The following is a 26,842-nucleotide window of genomic DNA, read 5'->3' as shown; positions in this document are numbered from 1 at the left end:
TGATGTATAGTTGATTTACAATATGTGTCAGTGTCTAGTGTATGGCAAAGTGATTCAGTCAAATATATCCACATATTCTTTTTCATTATGGTTTATTATAGGATTTACATATATTATAGTTCCCGGAATTATCTGTCAATTTTAAAATGAGAAGGTTGGGTTAGGAGTTTAGAGTCTATTCTGGCTCTGACATTTAGAAAGAAAGAGAGGGATTTGTTGAAAAAAATTTAATTATCTTAGCATTGTAATCAGAAATCATTTTAGAGAAAGAGAAAATATAAAGTGACTTGGAGTAGGTGAGACCCTGACAAAGATGTAAGATAAGAATGAGGGAATGAGTGGGACTCCATCTGGATGAGAAAAGGTGAAGACTTCATTGTTTTGTTTCTAAAAGTAGACAGAAGAGCAGGTGAAGGGAGAGGGAACACGAGGGCCCAGAGCCAGAAAAAGAAAACTGAGTGCTGGGTGGGGAAAACCCAATGGAGAAACCCTCAGTGGAGTGGAGGTATATTCTGAGGTATGTTAGATATCCACTAATATCTAAAGTGGATATTAGAGACCAGACGTGTCTAACTTTTGCCTTTCTGGAAATAATTGGTAAAGTGTTTCATTTTCATACATGGATTGGAGGTTGAAATGTTAATAAATTTTGAAAACTGTGCTATGTTTTACAAATCTGAGCCAATGGGCCAGCACTGCAGCAGCATAGAGGCAATTATGCTTCAGGAGAGCAGGGAGAACATGAAATCATAAACCACTATTGTGATTCTGAGAAACATTAAAGCGATCATGGAATTGGGGTTATGAAGGGAGAATAAAACAAGTTAATCTAGATCTTGCAAATTTGCACAAGATAGAAGCTATTACCCTTCAGTTGTGTCCAACTCTTTGTGACCCCATGGATCGTAGCCCGTGAGGCTCCTCTGTCCATGGCATTTTCTTGACAAGCATACTGGTGGGGGTTGCCATACACTCCTCCAGGCTTTCTTCTTCTCCCATGAGTCAAACTTGTGTCTCTTGCATCGCTTGCAGATTCTTTACTGCTGAGCCACCAGAGAGCCGGTAAAATCATGTTTCAAAGAGGTCAAGTGATTTGCTAAATTTTGCATGCCAGTAAATAGCATGGTTTGTTTCAGAGCCTAAAATCTCACACTCTGAGGATAGTGCTCTAATTCCTTGCAGAAGATGACCTTTTGGAAAGTATTTCTTACTCTTCTAAGAGCACAAGTGATCATTGTCTTTTTCACATCTCACCGTATATCAAATACTTAAAACTAAGAGCTAATCATTTTGTTTCTTAATTCAACTGGTTTCTTTAAGATCAGAGAAATGATCAGAGAAATTTGCAGATGTATAAAACAAGTTCAGAGGTCTTCAGGCTTTTATGTTGACACAGAGAACCAAAGTGAAAATGCATTTATCTTAACACATATCAAAAACTTGCCATGTTCAAAGCAGCCGTGTGTAATTAAAAATATTAAGCATGACATTACTTTGCTAGTATTGTGACGAACGATCTCTTCACAACCTCAGCGTCCACTGCAGCAGCAATAGGGATGTGCATATCTGGGTATAGGCAGTGTGATATACTTGAACAACATAACCATGTACAAAGAATGAAGCTGTACTTATGATTTATGGCATACAGTTTTGATAACTAATTGAAATATTCAAGAAAGTAAAGATTAGAGCCGGGAAGGAAAGGTACTTCAGGTAGATAATTGCATATTAAAATATATAAAAAATAAATCTGCATGCTAAGAATGTGGACCCACAGAGTGGTTGTTTTAGACCAAAAGGTAGAAGTAGAGTGTTGGAAGATGAGATCAGAATTAGGCAATGATGAGAATGTGAGGCTTGTGTAATTTGTGACTGAATTTGTTTGAACTCTATTTTGAAAGACAGTGGTTTTCAAGTATACTTCCATATGTGATCAGTTGTGAGATATATTGTAAATAATTTGCTTTACGTATGAATTACTTACCTTTGTAATAAAGGATGGATTCAAGATTATTCCATAGTCAAAAATGCCTTCTTGAAGACAGATATCACATAGTGTTAGAGTGAGTGGACTCTTGCTGATCTCCTGTTTATATTCCTTAGTGTGTGGCATTTCCATCTGTTTTTTTTTTTTTTTCCCACATAATTTGAAATTTTTGGAGGGCAACCAAAACCTTGCCTGTTTCAACTTTTACAACCACAAAAAAAATGTTTCTTTGCCCAGACACTTCTTCTGATCTTTAACTTGACTGAGGCCAGTTCATATTTTGATTAAAACAAATCTCAAAATATCTTACTAAGCAATGTCCCTGACATAGGTTAGCATTTGTCTCTGTGTTTGCCTAGTATCTTGGGGCATATGTATATCATGTTATTGTAACTTTTAATTTACTTGAGTGTGTCTTTTATTTGATTTTGATTTGCTTGAGAGAAGAACTTGCATAACCTCACACTAGATTCCCAGTGCCTTAGAGTGTATTCAGTAAATGTTGGATGAATGAGTGAATATTGCTAGTAATATTGGAAGGCAATGCTCCCTTTAAAGTTCCTCCAACAAAAACTCCTTGAAAAGTTGGTAGAGTATAAATTTTAAACATAGGCCATGTATACTTTTATTCACTATTCCAGATGAATAAAGAAGAATAAAATGGACAAGACAAATGCAACAGTCATTTCTAATTTTATTTTTCTGGGATTTACTCACTATCCCAAAGTTGAAATCACCATATTTGTGCTGTGCTTACTGATGTACTTGATCACCTTACTGGGTAATATTATTCTGATCTCGGTTAGTGTCCTGTATTCTCACCTAACACACCCATGTACTTCATCTTCAGCAAGCTGTCATGTCTAGACATCTGGTATACTTCTTCTGCCCAGACTCCAATGATGGCAAATTTTATTTCAGGGGAGAACACCATCTCATTCTCAGGGTGTGCTGCTCAGATGTACTTCTCTCTGGCCATGGGCTCCACTGAGTGTGTGCTCCTGTCTGTGATGGCGTATGACCGATATGTAGCCATCTGCGAGCCCCTGAGATACCCCGTCATCATGAACAAGAAGATTTGTGTTCGGATTGCAGCTGGCTCGTGGGTGACAGGCTCCTTCACTGCCCTGGTGGGAACTGTGTCTGTTGCAGCCGTCACTGTGTGGAAGTGGTGTCATCGATCATTTCACTTGTGAGATTCTGGCCGTCCTGAAACTGGCTTGTGTAGACACTTCCAAGGTGCACTTAATCATGCTGGTGATCAGTGTACTTCTTCTTCTCATGCCAATGCTCCTCATTTGTATTTCTTATGCATTCATCCTCTCTAGCATCCTAAGAATCAGCTCATTGGATGGTTGAAGCAAAGCTTTTCCAACATGTGCAGCCCACCTGAGTGTAGTGGTTTTATTCTATGGGACAGCGCTTTCCATGTACCTGAAGCCATCAACTATGGATTCACAGGAAATAGATAAATTTATAGTCTTGGTATATGCTGGCTTAACCCCATGTTGAATCCTATCATTTATAGTTTACGGAACAGAGAAATGAAAGTGGCTGTGAAAAAATTGCTGGTTAGGAACTCTCTTTGTGCTCTTTCAGTCTCTAGTAGCACATGATATCTGTAAATATTAAGGGATATTTAGTGCTGTCTCTATATATCAGGAGATAATTGGGGTAGACACTCATTTTTAAATGTGATGTGTAATTGTCTAAGTCTCTTCTTTGACTAAGCACTGAAAGTCTAAGTAATATCAATGTGTCATACATAAGTTTATCTGATCTTAAACAAATAGTCTCATGATGACAATTTTTTTTTTAATTTGGGGTTATAGGGTTAAATATAATTATTTTTGTTGGCTTTCTGATATTTTTATTTCTAAAATTTTTAAAAATTGAAATACATTGATTAATATTGTTTCAAGTCTGTAACAAAATAATTCAGTTATGTGTATGTGTGTGTATTCTTTTTCAGATTCTTTTCCAAAGTAGGTTATGATAAGATATTGAATATATTTCCCCATGTTTATAGTAGGTCCTTGTTATTTATCTGTTTTGTATGTAGTATCAGCTAACTGGGTATCTATTAACCTCAGGCTTCTCTGGTGGCTCAGTGGTGAAGAATTTGCCTGACAATGCAGGAGCCACAGGTTCTATCACTGGGTCGAGAAGATCCCGTAGAAAAGGAAGTGGCAACTCACTCCAGTATTACTGCCAGGGAAGTCTTACACACAAAGGAGCCTGGGGGGCTATATAATCTATGGGGTTGCAAAAGAGTCAGATACAACTTAGTAACTAAACAACAACAGCAATCAATTAGTCTCAAATTCTCAATTTATCCATCATCCTCCTTTCTTTTTTGGTAATGATAAGCTTGTTTTCTGTATCTGTAAGTATATTTTGTAAATAAATTCATTTTTATCATTTTTTGTAGACTCCACAAATTGATGGTATCATCTATTTGTCTTTCCCTAATTTACTTCACTTAGTATAATTATTTGTAGGTCTAACCATGTTACTGCAAATGACATTGTTTTATCCTTTATAGTTGAGTAACATTACACTGTATATGTATTCCACATCTTCTTTATTCATTCATCTGTCAGTGGACACTTAGGTTGCTTCCATGTCTTGCCTTACTTTGCCAACAAAAGTTCGTCTAGTCAAGGCTATGGTTTTTCCTGTGGTCATGTATGGATGTGAGAGTGGACTGTGAAGAAGGCTGAGCGCCGAAGAATTGATGCTTTTGAACTGTGGTGTTGGAGAAGACTCTTGAGAGTCCCTTGGACTGCAAGGAGATCCAACCAGTCCATTCTGAAGGAGATCAGCCCTGGGATTTCTTTGGAAGGAATGATGCTAAAGCTGAAACTCCAGTACTTTGGCCACCTCATGCGAAGACTTGACTCATTGGAAAAGACTCTGATGCTGGGAGGGATTGGGGGCAAGAGGAGAAGGGGACGACAGAGGATGAGATGGCTGGATGGCATCACTGACTCGATGGACGTGAGTCTGAGTGAACTCTGGGAGTTGGTGATGGACAGGGAGGCCTGGTGTGCTGCGATTCATGGGGTAGCAAAGAGTTGGATATGACTTAGCAAATGATCTGATCTGATATGAAGTCTTGCCTATTGCAAATATTGCTGTTATGAACATTGAGGTGCATGTATCTTTTTGAATTAGCATTTTCTCTGTATATATGCCCAGGAGGAGATTTCAGTATTCTATGGCAACTCTATTATTAGTTTTTTAAAGAAATTCCATATTGGAAGCAGGGCAAAGACTAATAGAGTTTTGTCAAGAAAATGCACTGGTCATAACAAACACCATCTTCCAACAATACAAGACAAGACTCTATACATGGACATCACCAGATGGTCAACACCGAAATCAGATTGATTATATTCTTTGCAGCCAAAGATGGAGAAGCTCTATATTGTCAGCAAAAACAAGATCAGGAGCTGACTGGCTCAGACCATGAATTCCTTACTGCCAAATTCAGACTTAATTTGCACAAAGTAGGGAAAACCACTAGACCATTCAGGTATGACCTAAATCAAATCCCTTATGATTATACAGTGGAAGTGAGAAATAGATTTAAGGGCCTAGGTCTGATAGATAGAGTGCCTGATGAACTATGGAACATTGCAGTTCATGACATTGTACAGGAGACAGGGATCAAGACCATCCCCATGGAAAAGAAATGCAAAAAGCAAAATGGCTGTCTGGGGAGTCCTTACAAATAGCTGTGAAAAGAAGAGAAGAGAAAAGCAAAAGAGAAAAGGAAATATATAAACATCTGAATGCAGAGTTCCAAAGAATAGCAAGAAGAGATAAGAAGGCCTTCTTCAGCGATCAGTGCAAAGAAATAGAGGAAAACAACAGAATGGGAAAGACTAGGGATCTCTTCAAGAAAATTAGAGATACCAAAGGAACATTTCATGCAAAGATGTGCTCTATAAAGGACAGAAATGGTATGGACCTAACAGAAGCAGAAGATATTAAGAAGAGATGGCAAGAATACACAGAACAACTGTACAAAAAAGATCTTCATGACCCAGATAATCATGATGGTGTGATCACTGACCTAGAGCCAGACATCCTGGAATGTGAAGTCAAGTGGGCCTTAGAAAGCATCACTACGAAGAAAGCTAGAGGAGGTGATGGAATTCCAGTTTAGATATTCCAAGTCCTGAAAGATGATGCTGTGAAAGTGCTGCACTCAATATACCAGCAAATTTGGAAAACTCAGCAGTGGCCACAGGACTGGAAAAGGTCAGTTTTCATTCCAATCCGAAAGAAAGGCAATGCCAAAGAATGCTCAAACTACCACACAATTGCACTCATCTCACATGCTAGTAAAGTAATGCTCAAAATTCTCCAAGCCAAGCTTCAGCAATATGTGAACCGTGAACGTCCTGATGTTCAACTGGTTTTAGAAAAGGCAGAGGAACCAGAGATCAAATTGCTAACATCCACTGGATCATCGAAAAAGCAAGAGAGTTCCAGAAAAACATCTATTTCTGCTTTATTGACTATGCCAAAGCCTTTGACTGTGTGGATCACAATAAACTGTGGAAAATTCTGAAAGAGATGGGAATACCAGACCACCTGATCTGCCTCTTGAGAAATTTGTATGCAGGTCAGGAAGCAACAGTTAGAACTGGACATGGAACAACAGACTGGTTCCAAATAGAAAAAAAGAGTTCATCAAGGCTGTATATTGTCACCCTGTTTATTTAACTTATATGCAAAGTACATCATGAGAAACGCTGGACTGGAAGAAACACAAGCTGGAATCAAGATTGCCAGGAGAAATATCAATAACCTCAGATATGCAGATGACACCACCCTTATGGCAGAAAGTGAAGAGGAATTCAAAAGCCTATTAATGAAAGTGAAAGTGGAGAGTGAAAAAGTTGGCTTAAAGCTCAACATTCAGAAAACGAAGATCATGGCATCCGGTCCCATCACTTCATGGGAAATAGATGGGGAAATAGTGGAAACAGTATCAGACTTTATTTTTTGGGGCTCCAAAATCACTGCAGATGGTGACTGCAGCCATGAAATTAAAAGATGCTTACTCCTTGGAAGGAAAGTTATGACCAACCTAGATAGCTTATTGAAAAGCAGAGACATTACTTTGGCAACAAAAGTTCGTGTAGTCAAGGCTATGGTTTTTCCTGTGGTCATGTATGGATGTGAGAGTTGGACTGTGAAGAAGGCTGAGCCCCGAAGAATTGATGCTTTTGAACTGTGGTGTTGGAGAAGACTCTTGAAAGTCCCTTGGACTGGAAAGAGATCTATCCAGTCCATTCTGAAGGAGATCAGCCTTGGGATTTCTTTGGAAGGAACGATGCTGAAGCTGAAACTCCAGTACTCTGGCCACCTCATGCGAAGAGTTGACTCATTGGAAAAGCGTCTGTTGCTGGGAGGGAATGGGGGCAGGAGGAGAAGGGGATGACAGAGGATGAGATGGCTGGATGGCATCACTGATGTGATGGACGTGAGTCTGAGTGAACTCTGGGAGTTGGTGATGGACAGGGAGGCCTGGCGTGCTGCGATTCATGGGGTCACAAATAGTCAGACATGACTGAATAGTCAGTCAGATTGAGCGACTGAACTGAATACATTTAATATTAGGATTGTGTTACCATTATTTATTTCTTTTTAAATACAATAAAAAGAGGAAATTGGAAGTCAAGGCTAATGGTTTCTTCCATATAATAACTTGACCTCACTGTGCTTTGGAAGATGGACACTGCAATGTCTACATTATGAACCTGTGGTAATCAGATAAGAAAATCAAAACCAGCAACCAGTTCCTAGTAATTTTTATTATCAAAGGCAAGAGAAGAGAGAGATCCTCTCAGGACTTTTATAAGCATTTGTTTAAGAGATGAAGGTGAAATGGTTTGATGAAGCCTGTTTTTCAAAAATCTTATCATACTGGGCTTTTTTCTGTAGAAAGAGCAGGTCAGTGAATATTTTCTCATACTCTTGTGATGTGATCAGGCTAAGATGTTAGGTTTAGAAAGACTGGACTTTTGACAGTATAGAGGATCAATTCAGAATGGGACAAATGATTTAGAGGACCATGGAGACAGTGTACATAGAGGCAGTGAAGACTTAGAAAGCAATGAGATGAAAAGATAGGACGAATACGGGAATTTCATGGTTACAGTATTGGATTTGAGGATCTTTCATGTATGGATAGTCATCAACAATGATCCTACTAGTATAAGTGAAGAACTCTGATGCAGCCATTGATTGAATAAGAGGAGAAGCTTAAGAATGATGACTTCATAAAGGTAATTATGTAAGTTGGATGACTGGCTGACTGTGTTGATGATTAGACTTCCAGGTGAAGAGAGATTAGTAAAGTCCTGGAGAGAAATCAGGGTCAAGCTGTATATTAAAAAGTCCTTTGCTCAGAGATGGCAATTGAGCCCTAGGTGTGGATGATATGGTCTATGCAGAAGTTTGGGACAGATATCTATAAAATGATTGGTTTTTCTACACTTGGTCAGAGTTGAAGTAAAGGGAAAAGAACAGAACACTTGTGATTTGGAGTATAGAATTCCAATTTGATTGTTGTCTGCACAAGCTGAGTGAACTTAGGCTATTTTTAAAACATGCTAGTTTGATTTTCTCTTCTATGAAATACAGATAACTTATTTACTATACTTATAATAAAATTCTTTCTTGCTACTTCTGAAAGACCACCTGTCAGTCAACTTATTTTATTTTAGAGTGTAGTTGATAAAAAATGTTGTGTTAGTTTTAAGTTTACAGCAAAGTGATTCAGTAATATGTTTATGTATCTATTAATCTTCAAATTCTTCCCCCATATAAGTTGTTAGTAATACTGAGCAGAGTTCCCTTGCTATAGAGTATATCTTTGCTAGTTATTCATTTCATATACAGCAGTGTGTACATGTCCATCACAAACCCCCTATCTATTCCTCCCCGTCCCTCCTTCTCCCTTGGTAATAGTAAGTTCATTCTCTAAGCCGGTAAGTCTGTTCTATTTTATAAGTTCATGTCTACTTTTCAGTTCAGTTCAGTTGCTCAGTCATGTCCGACTCTTTGCAACCCCATGAACCGCAGCACGCCAGGCCTTCCTATCCATCACCAACTCCCAGAGTCCACCCAAACCCATGTCTATTGTGTCTGTGATGCTATCCAACCATTTCATCCTCCGTCGTCCCCTTCTCCACCCACCTTCAATCTTTCCCAGCAAGAGAGTCTTTTCAAATGAGTCAACTCTCTGCATCAGGTGGCCAAAGTATTGGAGTTTCAGCTTCAACATCAGTCCCTCCAATGATCACCCAGGACTGATCTCCTTTAGCATGGACTGGTTGGATCTCCTTGCAGTCCAAGGGACTCCCAAGAGTCTTCTCCAACACCACAGTTCTAAAACATCAAATCTTCTAGATTCTGAATAAAACTGATATTATACAGTATTTGTCCTTCTCTGTCTGACTTACTTTACTCAGTATGACAATCTATATGTCCATCCATGTTGCTGCACATGTCGTTATTCCATTCTTTTTAATAGCTGAGTAATATTCCTTTCTGTATGTATATCACCTCTTTATCCACTCACCTGTCAATGAACACTTAGGTTGCTTCCATGTCTTGGCTACATAGTCAGTTTTTGATCTTTATTCTGGCTAGATTCTAAATTCAGCTCCTTTGAATTTACTTGTGATTTCAATTAGATTGAGCAGCACCTGTTACTTTATTTCATGTCTATGCCTTTCACTCTGGCAGCTCTAGGAATATTAGCATAAAATACCCCCAAATCTTTCCTCCTCTCTTTGCTCTCTGTCTCTCTCCACTCTATCTCTCTCCTCTTTGTCTCTCTCTATTTACCTTTCTTTCTCAGCTTCACTCCATTGCTACCCATTCTAGAATATACTGAAATATTTGTTTAATATTTCATTAATTAAGTTGGCATCACCAACTTGATGGACATGAGTTTGAGCAAGCTCTGGGAGTTGGTACTGGACAGGAAAGCCCGGTGTGCTGCAGTCCATGGGGTTGCAAAGAGTCGGACACGACTGAGTGACTGAACTGAACTGATTTGTTTTCTGATGGGGAGAACAGAAAGGTAAGGAGGATTAGATTTCTGCTTCTGACCAAGAAGAAACAGGGACTTCATTTTGCCCTTCTACCTGAAGCAATAAAAATAAAACAGAAATAAATGTGAAAAATCAATTTTAAGATATTGAACATCAAACAACATATGACAGTGATCCCTGAGAGATGAGGAACAAATGAAGTGAACCCTTTAATTTTCCCAACTTAGTTCCCTCAATGATGAATTTACAGGTAATAAGATAGGGAGAGGGAACCCATCGGGAAAGGATTTGAGGATGGAATTGAGAGGCCAGGGAGAACAAGGCAGCTAGTTTTCAAGTCCAAATCCAGAGAGGAGGAAGCTACAGAAAAAAGAGCTAGAGCTCTAAAGGGACACCGCTCCGCTTTCAGCTGAGTACTGATCAGTGAAGGTGTATGAAGAAACTAAGCAGGACCTGGAAAAGGATCATCCAGGAGAACTGGAGGGAATGATTTTCAAGCTCACACAAGGCTGAGAATAAAATCAACACATTGCACACCTATAAAATTCACCTTGTATAACCTAAATGGACACACCTTTTAGTTGTTAATAATATTTTAATAAAACAACACAAAAGAAAGAAAGTAGGTTTTTAAAGCAGCAAACAGGCCACTGATAGAATTACTAGACATGTCATTAAGAAGTTATTCTTTTTTTTTTTTTTTATTGTTCATAGGAGTATTATTAACAGGAGTTCATCAAAAAAGTCTTCAAGAGTACAATAAATAATTGTATATTCACTAGTCACAATATTACTGAGAAATGAAAGTGATCCAAATAATGCTTCACAAAACAACATGGATAATTTTAAATACAATCACTGTAATTTTTAAAGCTCAGAACTGAGCTTACTCTCATCTGAAACTTGGAGTTGCAAGGTAGGACATAATAATTACATAATAATAATAATTATTATTGCATAGCAATAATTGCATAATAATTGCAAAAATACATCTATATTTCTTTTTCATTCTGTCTCCTCCCATTTATTTCCCTTCCCTCCTCTCTTTCTTCCCTCTTCTCTTGTTTTTCTTTTACCATACCTATTTTCTCTTTTGTTTTCTTTACATGTAACCTATTCCCAGCCTGTCTGAACTGAATTTTATTTTTAATCATTATTGTAGTGCTAATATTTTTAACCTCTCTATTGTAATCTCTTGAAGTGCTCTTTCTTTGTATGTGGCACAGTCTTTGAACTTTCATGTGTGCTGCTGCTGCTACTGTTAAGTCACTTCAGTCGTGTCCGACTCTGTGCGACCCCATAGATGTCAGCCCACCAAGCTCTGCTATCCCTGGGATTCTCCAGGCAAGAACACTGGAGTGGGTTGCCATTTCCTTCTCCAATGCATGAAAGTGAAATGTAAAAGTGAAGTCGCTCAGTCGTGTCTGATCTTCGCGACCCCATGGACTGTAGCCTACCAGGCTCCTCCGTCCATGGGATTTTCCAGGCAAGAGTACTGGAGTGGGTTGCCATTGCCTTCTCCAAGGAAGTTATTCTGACTGTATTTAATATAGTCAAGAAGGCTGAGAAAAAATCATGTCATTTGAGATACAGAAAATTATATTTAGAGATATATATTTATAAATAAATATATGTATTTATATTTATAAGTATAAAATTATATTTAGAGATATTTTAAAAATACAAATTCTAAGACCTAGTAATGAAGTGTATCTAATATGAATCTATGCAGTATACTTTGGATGGAATGAAAGTAATTGGACCCTGCAGAAGGAAAGATTAGTGAACAAGGAATCAGAGAAATAGTAACACTTTAAAATAAAACAAAGAGAAAAGAGAATGAAAAAAAGTGAACAGACCATTAACTGTGTGAGACAGATTTAAGTGATATGGTATACATATAACTGGAGTCCAAAAGAGAAAAAGCAGTAGTAAATACAAAATGCATTGAAATAAAATGTATTTTAAGTTAATACAAAATGCAAAACGAAAATAATATTTAAATAATGGATAGAAACTTTCTAAACTTGATGAAAACAATAAATACACAGACAAAAGAATCTCAGTAGCCAAAATAATGAGAAACAGAAAGAAAACCACACCGAGGTTCAGCAACAAACTGCTTAAAAATCAGAAAAGAGGTACCTTATGTTCATAAGAGAGAGGTTTGTTCAAATCCCATGACTATACAGTGGAAGTAAGAAATAAATTTAAGGGACTAGATCTGTTAAACAGAGTGCCTGATGAACTATGAATGGAGGTTTGTGACACTGTACAGGAGACAGGAATCAAGACCATCCCCAAGAAAAAGAAATGCAAAAAAGCAAAATGGCTGTCTGGGGAGGCCTTACAAATAGCTGTGAAAGAAGGGAAGCCAAAAGCAAAGGAGAAAAGGAAAGACATACCCATTTGAATGCAGAGTTCCAAAGATTAGCAAGGAGAGATAAGAAATCCTTCCCCAGTGATCAATGCAAAGAAATAGAGGAAAACAACAGAATGGGAAAGACTATAGATCACTTCAAGAAAATTAGAGATACCAAGGGAACATTTCATGCAAAGATGGGCTCAATAAAGGACAGAAATGGTAGTGACCTAAGTGAAGCAGAAGGTATTAAGAAGAGGTGGCAAGAATACACAGAAGAACTGTACAAAAAAAATCTTCATGACAGATAACCACAATGGTGTGATCACTCACCTAGAGCCAGACATCCTGGAATGTGAAGTGAAGTGGGCATTAGGAAGCATCACTACAAACAAAGCTAGTGGAGGGGATGGAATTCAGGCTAAGCTATTTCAAATCCTGAAATTTCAAATTCCTGAAAGATGCTGTGAAAGTGCTGCAGTCAATATGCCAGCAAATTTGGAAAACTCAGCAGTGGCCACAGGACTGGAAAAGGTTAGTTTTCATTCTAATCCCAAAGAAAGGCAATTCCAAAGAATGCTCAAACTACCACACACAATTGTACTCATCTCACATGCTAGTGAAGTAATGCTTAAAATTCTCCAAGCCAGGCTTCAGCAGAACATGAACCGTGAACTTTTAGATGTTCTAGCTGGTTTTAGAAAAGGCAGAGGAACCAGAGATCAAATGGCCAACATCCACTGGATCATGGAAAAAGCAAGAGAGTTCCAGAAAAACATCTATTTCTGCTTTATTGACTATGCCAAAGCCTTTGACTGTGTGGATCACAATAAACTGTGGAAAATTCTGAAAGAGATGGGAATACCAGACCACCTGACCTGCCTCTTGAGAAACCTATATGCAGGTCAGGAAGCAACAGTTAGAATTGGTCAAGGAACAACAGACTGGTTCCATATAGGAAAAGGAGTATGTCAAGGCTGTATATTGTCACCCTGTTTATTTAACTTATATGCAGAGTACATCATGAGAAATGCTGGGCTGGAGGAAGCACAAGCTGGAATCAAGATTGCTGGGAGAAATATCAATAACCTTAGACATGCAGATGACAGGACCCTTATGTCAGAAAGTGAAGAACTAAAGAGCCTCTTGATGAAAGTGAAAGAGGAGAGTGAAAATTTGGCTTAAAGCTCAACATTCAGAAAACTAAGATCATGGCATCCAGTCCCATCACTTCATGGCAGATAGATGGAGAAACAGTGGAAACAGTGGCTGCCTTCATTTTTCTGGGCTCCAAAGTCACTGCAGATGGTGATTGCAGCCATGAAATTAAAAGACGCTTACTCCTTGGAAGGAAAGTTATGACCAACCTAGACAGCATATTAAAAATCAGAGACATTGCTTTGGCCAACAAACGTCTGTCTAGTCAAGGCTATGTTTTTTCCAGTGGTCATATATGGATGAGAGAGTTGAACTATAAAGAAAGTGGAGCACAAAAGAATTGATGCTTTTGCACTGTGGTGTTGGAGAAGACTCTTGAGAGTCCCTTGGACTGCAAGGAGATCCAACTAGTCCATCCTAAAGGAGATCAGTCCTGGGTGTTCACTGGAAGGACTGATGTTGAAGCTGAAACTCCAGCACTTTGGCCACCTGATGCAAAGAGCTGACTCATTTGAAAAGACCCTAATACTGGAAAGATTGAGGGCAGGAAGAGAAGGGGACGACAGAGGAAGAGATGGTTGGATGGCATCACTGACTCGATGGACATGGGTTTGGGTGGACTCCGGGAGTTGCTGATGAACAGGGAGGCCTGGTGTGCTGTGATTCATGGGGTTGCAAAGAGTTGGATGACTGAGCAACTGAACTGAACTGAACTGAACCAAAGTACGTTTGTTATAGCTTTTCTTCCACGGAACAATCGTCATTTAATTTCATGGCTCCAGTCATCATCAACAGTGATTTTGGAGCCCAAGAATATAAAGTGTCTCATTGTTTCCATTTCCACCCCCCGTCTATTTGCCATGAAGTGATGGGGCTGAATGCCAGGATCTTAGTTTTTCGAATGTTGTGTTTTAAGCTAGCTTTTGCACTCTCCTGTTTCATCCTCATCAAGAGGATCTCTAGTTCCTCTTTGCTCTCATTAGGCTGGTGTCATTTGCCTATCGGAGGTTATTGATATCTTTCCCAGCAATCTTGATTCCAGCCTGTGCATCATGCAGCTCAGCATTTCTCATGATGTACTCTGCATAGTAATTCAATAAGCAAGGTGAAAGTATCCAACCTGATGTACATCTTTTCCAATTTGGAACCAGTTCGTTGTTCTATGTCCAGTTCTAACTGTTCCTTCTTGACCTGCATACAGGTTCTCAAGAGGCAGGTCAGGCAGTCTGGTATTCCCACCTCTTTTATTAATTTTCTACCATTTGGTGTTATCCAGAAGGTCAAAGGCTTTAGCATAGTCCATAAAGCAGAAGTAGATGTTTTTTCTGGAATTCCCTTGCTTTTTCTTTTTCTTTTTTTTTTTTTATAGTTTAATGTATCCCTTGCTTTTTCTATGATCCAATAGATGTTGGCAAATTGATCTCTGGTTCCTCTGATGTTTCTAAATCAAGCTTTTACATCTAGAAGGTCTTGGTTCAAGTACTGTTGAAGCCCAGCTTGAAGGATTTTGAGCATTATCTTGCTATTTGATATTATCTTGTTAACATGTGAAATGAGTGCAATTGTGCGGTAGTTTGAATATTTTGTGGTAGTTTGAACATTTGTGTAATCCATGTTAATTTCTATATATATGCATCAGTTCAGTTCAGTTCAGTTGCTCAGTCTTGTCTGACTCTTTGCAACCCCATGAATTTCAGCATGCCAGGCCTCCCTGTCCATCACCAACTCCCGGAGTTCACCCAGACTCACGTCCATCGAGTCGGTGATGCCATCCAGACATCTCATCCTCTGTCATCCCCTTCTCCTCCTGGCCTGAATCCCTCCCAGCATCAGAGTCTTTTCCAATGAGTCAACTCTTCGCGTGAGGTGGCCAAAGTACTGGAGTTTCAGCTTCAGTATCATTCCCTCCAAAGAAATCCCGGGGCTGATCTCCTTCAGAATGGACTGGTTGGATCTCCTTGCAGTCCAAGGGACCCTCAAGAGTCTTCTCCAACACCACAGTTCAAAAGCATCAATTCTTTGGCACTCAGCTTTCTTCACAGTCCAACTCTCATATCCATACATAACCATGGGAAAAACCATAGCCTTGACTAGACGGTCCTTTGTTGGCAAAGTAATGTCTCTCCTTTTCAATATGCTATCTAGGTTGGTCATGACTTTTCTTCCAAGGAGTAAGCGCCTTTTAATTTCATGGCTGCAGTCACCATCTGCAGTGATTTTGGAGCCCAAAAAAATAAAGTCTGACACTGTTCCCATATTTATATCTCTATTTTTCTGTATGCATATTGCTATATATAAATACTGAAAGCAGTGAATTTACACTATCTTCTTAGCCTGTATCTCATGGTTTATTCTAGTTTTTCCTCTTTCTCTGTGTGTAATTCTTCTGTCAGTGGTAAGCAGGCTCTCACTATACCTCATATGTTTACTTATCTCTTGTGTCATGTCCTGTATATAATTGAGCTCCCATTTCTTTTGATTCACTTTACCTCTATCTCTCCACAGTTCCCACACTAACATCCTTTTCTTCTTATAATATGATAATGATCACAAGTGGAATTTTAATTTTAATACTTGTCCTCACAGCCAATAAATTTTAATATACAGAACTGCAAACAAAATGTATGTGGTAAGTTTTCTGAAAATACATTTTGAAAAAAGTTATAGGTTATAAAAAAGAGATTAATGGTAGAAACATTGTCCTTCATTACTCCCACCTTTCAGAATACATGCACCTGAAAATTCTTATGTTAAATGGATGAAGGATGCATCCTTATTTCCTTATTTTTAATTTTTACTTCTTTTCTATTGAAAAAGAGTTGATTTACAATATTGTATTTGTTTCAGTTATACAGCATGGTGATTTACTATTTTTATAGATTGTACTCCATTTAAAGTATTAATAGACAATAATGGATATATTTCCTCTTCTGGAAAGGAAATCTTGTTGCTTCTTTATACATAATAGTTTGTGTCTCTTCATTCCATACCTTGGCTCATCCTCCCCATTTCCCTCTCCTCACTGATGACCACTAGCTTGTTCTAGATATCTGTGAGTCTGTTACTGTTTGTTAACATAAATTCATTTGTTTTATTTTTTAGATTTCACATAAAAGTAATAGCATAGAGTATTTTCATTGTCTGACTCATTTCACTAAGTGTAATATATTCTAGGTATATCTATGTTGCATTAGGTGGCAGAATTTCATTCTTTCTTTGTGGCTGAGTAATATTCTATTGGGGCTTCCCTGATGGTTCAATGGTAAAGATGCCCCTGCCAATTCAGGACACACAGATTCGATCTCTGGGTCAGGAAGATCCCCAGGAGAAGGAAATGGCAACCCACTCCAGTATTCTTGCCTGAGAAATCTCTTATACAGAGAAGCCGGCAGGGGACAGTCTATGGGTTCCCAAAAGTTTTGGACATAGCAAGTAAACAACAACGATATTCACACACATATATATACACAGACACATTACATCTTCTTTATCCATTCATCAGCTGATGGACACTTAGGTTGCTTTCATATCTTGGCAATTGTAAACAGTGCTATCACTGTGGGTAAATTTGGAAGGATTTTTCAGAAAATAAAACATTTAAATTTTCTTTAATTAGATGCCTGAGTCGTCACCATAGGAGAAATATGATAATGGGGATGAAGTGACATATACTATTGTCCCTAAGTGTGGAAGAACAAATTATATTTGGATAACTACATGGTGCATGCAACATAGTGTAGCAGACTGGGTAGAAGAAACACAGCAAGAGAAAGAAGGAATATATATATACTAGAAAAATGAGGTTGGGGCCGACCAAGTCCCTGAGTAAAACAAAAATGAGTAATAAAGAGAAAAAACATGAACTCAAGTAGTTCTCTCAAAAAGGGGAATGAAAAATACATATTTTTAATTGTGAAAAATTAAACCTGGATATTTCTGGAAAAGTTTAATTTCAATTTTTTTCTTGTTTCTGAAAGTTTGTTCTCACTTCATGGACTACATGTCCCTACATTTTTATGCTATTTTCATAAATAATGAAGTTAAATTATTACCCTGAAATTCCTTCCCAACTCTTAAACTCTGTGATTTTATGTATAGCCTTTATTTCCTTTGTTCTGCTTATACTGAAAACCTTGCATCCAATATATGAGCTTATTCTGTGCATAAATTCAAAGATGCAAATTTCTCCTTCTTTCCTCCAGAACCAGTCTAGCTGTCAATTTTCTCATAGCGCCATGCACTTCTGTATTCCTCAGGCTATAGATGATAGGATTGAGCATTGGTGTGACGACTCCATAGGACAGGGCAACAATTTATCAAAAGCAGCGTCTTTGGACTTTGGCTTCATATACATGAAGAGGATTGTCCCATAAAACACAGTCACCACCATTATGTGGGCTGAGCAGGTGGGAAAAGCCTTTTTTCTTCCTTCGGCTGAATTGATTCTTAGGACAGTGGAAAGGATGAAAATGTAGGAGATACAAATCAACAGTAATGGAACAAATAAAAATATTACATTGCCCAACATGATAGCAATCTCATTCAAGGATATATCTGTGCAAGCTAGCTTGACAAAAGCCAATATTTCACAAACAAAATGATTGATGACATTTTTTCCACAGAAGGGCAACTGCACTGCAAGAATTGTTTCTGTCAATGAGTTGAGAAAGCCCAGTCCCCAGGAGAGAGCTGCCATCTGAATACAAAGCGCCTTGCTCATGATGCTGGGGTATCTCAGAGGGCTGCAGATGGCTATGGAACGGTCATATGCCATCACTGCTAGAAGCACACACTCTGTCGACCCCATAGTGTAAGAGACAGACATCTGAACAACACACCTAGTGAAGGAGATAGTTTTTTTCTCGGATAGAAAGTGTATCAGCACTGAGGGGATAAAGGAGGATGTGTACCAAATGTCAAGGAAGGAAAGATTACAGAGGAAGAAGTACATAGGGGTGTGAAGGTGGGAATCCAGGAGAGTGAGGATGATCAAAGTGCTGTTCCCCAGGAGAATCACCAGGTACATCAACAAACACATCGCAAAAAGGAGTTTTTCTGCTCTTGGATACTCAGAAAGTCCCTGTAGAATGAACTCAATGTCTGTCCAATTGGTCCTTTCCATTTCACATTTTCATACCTGGAGTAATCCAGAAGAGATGCGGGTTTAAGGATTCTATACAGTATTATAATATGAAGTAAGAGAATATTGGAGGAAGGGCAACAGGTCAGTATTAGCTGGCTGGGTTTACAGTTGTGAGTTTAGATTTTCAAATTTTTCTTTTAGCTCATGTGTCAGGGAATAAAAGAAAGACAATAATTATGTTGGTAGTTTATTAAAAATACAAACTTAATATTCCATTTCTGACATTATGATGCACAAATTCTGAGTCAGGGAAGAACTATTTAATAAATACTTGTTATTCCTGATCAGAATTACTTTGAATATCATCATTTTGGAAATAACATGCTTAACTTCTTTAAAATATTGATTTATGATTTTATATCATGCCAGTCATTAACAATAACATTGGTTTAGGGTTTTACAATTCATGAAAATTTTCATCATACTTATTTTATCATCACTTTAATACTCTGAGGGAGATAAAGTTCATAACAGTAAGAAGTATTTTAAAACACAGTAGGTAAACAAACTACTATTCAGTTCTACATTTTCTGACTTTACATCCCCCTTTTTAAATTACTTGGTTATTGCCCTCAAAATTATACAAGTTGTCTGAGTGGGAGTGTCTAAGGCATCTTTTAGAATAATACTCTCCAGATGATTCTATTGTGTAGCTGAGGAAGAAAACACCCATCCAGATCTTAGTATACAGATGAATCGCTTGGGAAATTTTTGTAAAAGACTCTCAATCAGTGGATCTGAAGTAGGTTTTAAGATCTATATTCATTAACATGCTTTCAGATGTTGTTGATGTTGCTTGTGTATAAGCACATGAATAGCAAGGCCTTTTAAATCATCTCTCTTTGATATCTTTGGAACTTGCCATTGGGGTTTCAGTTCTATGTAGGATTGAAATTGAACAGCAGACAATACAAAACTAAACATTTTGGTGAGACTTCAGTGTAAGTGTATTGCAATTTGTTTTGGATTCCTTAGTTTTTAGAAATACAAACTACAAAATCACACATAGAAGAGTTTGCCCTTTATTTCTGTCCATATGAAAGGCGTTCCTTTTCTATTTGCTGAATTTGCAATTAAGCTCAATATTTTCCAATAAATGAAATTGAGATTATACCAGGCCACCTTACCTGGCTCCTGAGAAATCTGTATACAGGTTAAGAAGCAACAATTAGAAGCAGACATGGAAGAACAGACTGGTTTCAAATTGGAAAAGGAGTACGTCAAGGCTGTATATTGTCACCCTGCTTATTTAACTTATATGCAGAGTACATGATGAAAAATGCCAGACTGGATGAAGCACAAGCTGGAATCAAGATTCCGGGAGAAATATCAAAAACCTCAGATATGCAGATGACACCACCCTTATGGCAGAAAGCAAAGAAGAACTAAAGAGCCTCTTGATGAAAATGAAAGAGGAGAGAGAAAAAGTTGGCTTAAAGCTCAACATTCAGAAAACTAAGCTCATGGCATCCGAACCCATCACCTCATGGCAAACAATGGAAACAATGGCAACAGTGACAGACTTTATTCTCTTGATCTCTAAAATCACTGCACATGGTGACTGCAGCCATGAAATTAAAAGATGCTTGCTCCTTGGAAGAAAAGCTATTACCAACCCAGACAGCATATTAAAGAGCAGAGATAGTACTTTGCCAACAAAGTTCTGTCTAGACAAAGCTATGGTTTTTCCAGTAGTCATGTATGGATATGAGAGTTGGACTATAAAGAAAGCTGAGTGCTGAAGAATTGATGCTTTTGAACTGTGGTGTTGGAAAGATTCTTGAGAGGCCCTTGGACAGGAAGGAGACCAAACCAGTCCATCCTAAAGGAAATCAGTCCTGAATATTCATTGGAAGGACTGATGCTGAAGCTGAAACTCCAATAGTTTGGCCACCTGATACAAAGAACTGACTCAATTGAAAAGACCCTGATTCTGGGAAAGATTGAATGCAGGAGCAGAATGGGATGAGATAGTTGGATGGCATCATGAACTCAATAGGCATGAGTTTGAGCAAGCTCTGGGAGATGGTGAAGGACAGGAAAGCCTGGTGTGTTACCGTCCATGGTGCTCCAAAGAGTCGGACATGATGAGAGACTGAACTGAACTGAACAAGATCAGAGTTGTGTGCTATAGAATGTAGAGAAAATGACTTTAATTTGAAAAAATCTAAAGAGCAGGTATTAGTATATGATACTCTTCCCTAAAACAACTAAGTAAAACTGAGTATAATTTTGAAAACACTTCTTCATTCCCAAGATATTCTACCTAGATTAAAAAATATTCCCAAAGAAAAAAAGTTGATCAAATAGATGGGTTTTTACTTAGGGTTTTCAAAAAGTACTTATGTTTCCAGTATAGGACTAGCTATTTCTGTGATAGTCATTTGCCAATGAGTTACACTGCTTTCTATGAAAACTCTATTTCACAATGGTGAGACAATTCATTCAAAATAATAGAATATTTATATATTTATTGATTATAGAAAGGAGATTGTTGTTGTTTAGTCTCCAAGTCTTATCTGACTCTTTCGTGGTCTCAAGGACTATGGCCCAGCCAGCTCCTCTGTCCATAGAAAGGAGGACACTCACTTAATTCAGGCTGCACCCTACTTTGTAGGCATACATTTCAAAAAGGGTAGCAAGTGTTGCGTAGGCCAGGATATACCTTTACTTGGTATTAAGATTGGCGCTTGATTGACTATAGGTACACATACCAAATGACTTTGAGAATAAAATTCTGATAGCAGAACTTCAGTCATCTGAGAGCTGAATGTACTGCAGTTTCGGGAGGACAGATGTGAATCAGGTCGAAAACCTTCTCTTTTTAGGAACATCTTATAAACCTGATTCCTATTTCGAAATTACTTATAGTAAACAAATGTAGTGTACATGAGGTATCCTAACAGCCCTTTGATAATTTCTGCAAAAAAAATTTTTACTTGCAGATTTTTTAAACAGAGAGCACCAATCTGCTTTAAGGTTTTCAAATGGAGGTGGAGAGGAAGGATAACAGACAATATAAAGGAGACGATTTTCATTACTCTTGCAATGCTAGAGTACCTTTTAAGAAATAGTTAACAAATACTCTATTGAATTGCATTGTGCCTGAAATGCTTTCCCCATTTAACTTTACTTCTCTATCTAAAATGAATTTATAGAATCTGGGAACAAGGAAATGAAGATTTTAAAAGATTCTTGGTAATGTATAATACAATCACTTTCCATGGTATCTGTGTATTGGAAGTGATCTTTTAAAACAGGTTTTCATTCTTGTCTAATGTGAGGAGAATTGTTAAATAATCATAGCACACTTATATTGGGTCATTATTCACCTTTTAATATGACATTTGTGATAAATTTCCACTAACCCCAAAATTACATTTAAATTATTTTAGAATGACTAAGTGATAACAAGACAATTATAAGATTATTTGAAAGATCAAAATCTAAACCAAGATAACCTAGACAGAATTGAAAGACTGAAAAGAAATGTCAAAACATTAATGGATATCTTAGATACTTTTTTCCTACTTTTCTGAAGTACCCAAATTCTCAAATAAATATGCAAAAGGAAAAGTATAATGAAAAAGAGAAAGACACTGAAGTAGGTGTCAAATTATATTAGGAAGATTAACTCAGAGTAAAATATGCTAAAACAATTTAAACATTACAGTGGTTGTCTCATGTGTCTAGATACTAAACATTAAGACTGAGGTGTACTGGTGCATCTTGTCTAGTTATCCATGGGAAGCTACTATTTCTGGTAGACATGGAGCATTTATGATCCCTACTCTCTAAATCTTGCAGGTTAACAGTGTTATTTTTGGAGTGAACCAAGATAAAGAATTGGAGTTCTTAGTCATATTAATATAATCTCAAAAGAGATTTCAGATCCATGGTCCCTAGAATAGAATTGTCACTAGATGATGATATTCTTATTTGTTGAGGCTTTGAACTGACCTAAATCCTGGCTGTCCTCTAATCCTTCTCAACCAACTCCTGGTCTTTTAGAGTAATCACTCTGTGGTTCCATGCTGTGAGGTTTCATTCAGGCACTCTTTTACTGTTGTAGCAGACCTAAAGAAAAGTCTGTGACTTTTTTATTCAAGACAGAAGTTAAGCTCTCTAATTTTCTAGAAAGATCCCTAACTTTCTAGAATTTTTTTTCACTTTTATTGACTTGCTTACTTGAAGGTCTAATATTTAAAGTTCTAAGATTTTTCATTGAAAAGCAGATGCCATCTGTACTCTAAATTCTTACTAGAGGATATAATTCTGTTATCCTCTCCAGTTCTTCTAAATAGATCAATTAAGACAATTGATATTGTGAAAAAATAAGTAGAGTTACCAACTTTTATGCTGTAGGTTTTATAAACTCTGATCTTCAATTAACATACCCCATGGAAAGGTGTATTATTTTAGCTCACCAAGAGAAGAGTAATTGACAACATGTGAGGTCCTAGTCTGTATTTGACACTTCAAATAATTTTTAACATTTATCTTTCAGAATAATTCAAAATTATTATCAATATTTTAACAGTGAAGAAATTAATTTGATATTTCAAATTTCAAGTACAATTTCAATGTCCTATAGTTGCTAAATACCAGAATTATTATTTGAACCCTTATCTTTATTTTTTAAATAGGTATTTAATTTACTTTATATGAAAAAAATTTTCAGACTACTATTTTTGTGCTGTTTTTCAAGGTAGAAAGTGTTCCAGTTATGCAGTTTTTTCCATACAAAATGAACCAGGAACCCAACATCAAAATGCAGTTTTAATTAATTTTAAATCCGTATCTTTATGGTCCCCAAACCCCTATTTTTATTGCTATGTCAAAATGCTTACATAAGTATGAATTTTTAAATAAAAGCACAATTTAAAATGATGCACTCAAGTTTTTCAAGGACCCATATGATAAAGACACACATAAAATGTATATTTGCCTCTGAAAACATTGAAGACATTCATCATCTTCCACTTATGAAGACATTATTCTAATAATGAATTCATATGAAAAAATATTGAAAATTTCTCTCAGGTTTAGCATAGAGAATTAAGGTCTCAGAAGTGGAATTTGATTAATTATATAAATGAAAACTCAAAAACTTTTAATACTTTTTTTTTTGTTTTGCTTTGGCCTTCTGAGGATCAGACTAACCCTCATGATTATTTCTTCCCTTTGTTACCTTTCTTTTTTTGGTTTCTAATCCTGTTTTTACTACAAACATCTTTAATTACATGTATCCTCAAGCTCTTATTGAACATACTTTATATGTGAATAATATATAAATCATGAAGCGTTCTTTCTCCAGATACTTTTTGCTTAAAATTTTAGTGAACTCAATACTTCTCAATACTCAAATGATATAGCCACTGAAAGCAAAAGTGTTAGTTGCTCAGTCCTATTTGATTTTGAAGCCCCATAAACTGTAGCCCACCAAGCTCCTCTGTCCATGGGATTCTCCAAGCAAGAATACTGCAGGGACCATTTCCGTCTCTAAGAGATCTTCCCAACGTAGGGATTGAACATGGGTCTCCTGCATTGCAGGCAGATTCTTTACCACCTGAGCCATCAGGGAAGCCTAAGTCTATGATTTATGAGGCTCTTTTGCATTGCAAACTACTTTCTTTTCCTCACAGTCTCTCCCATGGAAAAATTTGAGATACAAAAATTTAGTTGTATCCCGGTCTTGGAGATGATGCCTGGTGGGTTTTTATATTTTTTTCCTTTCACATAAATAAATATATACATATTTTCAAAACCTCTGAGCAATGGTCACCTCAGCTCAATATTTGTATATTTATTGATGGGATGTATTTTCTTTTGAAAAATTTAAATAAAACTTCTCTCTTTATCTTACCTTCTGACTGGGTTTTAGTCATTCATACCATTCCATTGTATTACCTGAAAGAATTCTCATTTTTGAACTTCATTTGCATTTTATTAATAAGGCCAGAAGATGCTAAACTTCAGTTGCTCCTTCCTAAAAAGAAATGGGAGAAAGAGCAGCCATGATTAGGCAATCTGTCTGTGCATGAATATTCTTAAGAGGCATGAAGGAAATGAAACATGTTAAAAAGAAGATGTGATGCAACTCTAGTGTCCCATGATTTGTCTTAAAGTTGACACTTACTCAAGAGACTCAGCTTCTTTTGGAAGCCAATTTAGCACTCATTTTTATAAACTTCTTTAGTCCCTAAGGTTGTGAGTCAGAAACTTAGAATTCTCTAGAGAAGTCCCCACTTCTGTTCATTCCAAAAACCCAATTAACCTGACTGAACAAAAACCTTCCCTAGCCATGTATTTCTTGGAATTTTCTTTGAACACATCTATTTAATGACCTCAGCAAAGTTCTCAAAACACTTAAACTTTCCCTAAGAATTTGTTTTTCTTTGGCTTCCACAGATCATGCTAGATCAGTGCTAATGAAATCCTAGTAAAAGAGGAAGTCATTCTACTTCTTTAAATTATTTTTATCATCCATATCCTTGTTAACTGAAAACTACATAGAAATAATTTTTCTTTATACCAGTATGGATAAAATTTAATTAGCATATTGCATTTTAAAACAATTTTCTGTGACTTTGCAGTCTTTATAACCTTTCTCTCTAATATTTGAAGAATAATCTAGCTTTAATTTAATACTGTTGGATATTGTAATTTTAATATTTTGAGTTTTTGATATAATCATTGATATCTTTGTCATCTGCTTTCCTTCTACTAGAAATAACATAAGGTTAACCTCTAGTGATGTGATTATAGAATGGAAAGATATGAATTGAGAGAATTCTTGATTCATTTGCAAAATTATTTTTGAAAGCTTAACATTTCACTGTGCTACTGCAGTATTTGCACAGACTATTTTTTGCATATTTTCTAGAACCAGAAATGGTATCTATTCTTTTCTATTTATATAAACCATTACTTTGTTTTACTTTTTATTCCTATGATTGCTCATGAATTTGAATATTACATCTATGTTTATTTATTACTTACATTTACCTTTTTATTATTCTTGTCTCTTGGTATTTTGATAGTTTTCCTCTTAAATTGTATGAACTCTTAATTAACACTTTTGTCTCTGTAAATACCTTTCCAATTTGTAGTTTTCCTTCTTATTTTTGACATGCAGTTTAAATTTTCATTAAGATTTTCATTTTATCCCTGAAAAATATGAATGAAATTTCACCTATGGTTTTATTTAGTTTTTTTTAATCCATGTGAAAACTATGTTGTTTTCTCGAAAGTTGGGTTGATGTTCATTTTACTTCTGTTCCCAGCCCAGTGATGGTTAGAGCACTGTATGAAGCCACTCAGGTTGCTTTGGGAGAATTCTTATTATTAGAAAGCTCTTTACATTTAACTTTACATATATGCAACCCTCATTTTTCCTTGTGTAACAACAAGTATATATGCTCATTTTTTCATGACAGATTTTCAGGTACTTCCAGATTGCTGTTTCTGATTCTTTCTTGTACCAGGCTACACTTTTGTTGTTCCTTCAGCCATTCCCCATGTGTTTTGTTAAAATATTTAAGAACATACATTGCCAAAGAGAATATTTTAGGACTCTGAGATTCTCTGTGATACAAAAGGACTTTGGCTCCGCAATATATTTCTGGTATTGATTTTGCTAATTCTACAGGAACAAAGTGTTTTCTGTCATTTTGGAGGCAGAAGAGTGAGATGGTTGAGAACATTAGATTCTGAAGTTAGCCCAGTTTTGTTAAGCACTACCTCTATGACCTCAGTGAGGTCACTGAAACTCTCTAAGCTTTGGTTTCCATGTCTGTAAAATGAGGAACTTAAAAATACTTAATATTGTTCTAAAAATTAATGAGGCAATACATATGAAAAAAGTAATGTAGTTATGAATGCATAATAGTTATCAATAATGGTGCTTACTAATCTAATTACACTGATGATTTAAGATACACACCTTACCTTGCAGTTATAAAAAGAGATGGCTTTAGAATTGGATACTCTGAATTCCAATTTCCTAACTTGTCGGTTGATGATCTTGGGGAAGATATTTAAGTTGCAATTGAGTATTATACCTACCTTGTAGTGTTGGTATATGATGTAGTACTTAGGTTTCTTGGTAT

The 26,842-nt window shown here is 36.8% G+C and overlaps 2 pseudogenes; one reads left to right on the top strand and one right to left on the bottom strand.

Annotated features, from left to right (window-relative positions):
• The first annotated feature begins 2,494 nt into the window (after positions 1 to 2,494).
• Positions 2,495 to 3,812, top strand: LOC112583505 (annotated as a pseudogene).
• A 13,945-nt stretch (positions 3,813 to 17,757) lies between these two features.
• On the bottom strand, positions 17,758 to 18,710 carry LOC112583504 (annotated as a pseudogene).
• Positions 18,711 to 26,842: the final 8,132 nt, after the last annotated feature.

This window comes from Bubalus bubalis, chromosome 3 (genome assembly GCF_019923935.1).
Source record: "Bubalus bubalis isolate 160015118507 breed Murrah chromosome 3, NDDB_SH_1, whole genome shotgun sequence".
Taxonomy (NCBI): domain Eukaryota; kingdom Metazoa; phylum Chordata; class Mammalia; order Artiodactyla; family Bovidae; genus Bubalus; species Bubalus bubalis.
Note: the sequence above shows the minus strand (reverse complement) of the source record. Positions and strands in the feature narration are given on the sequence as shown.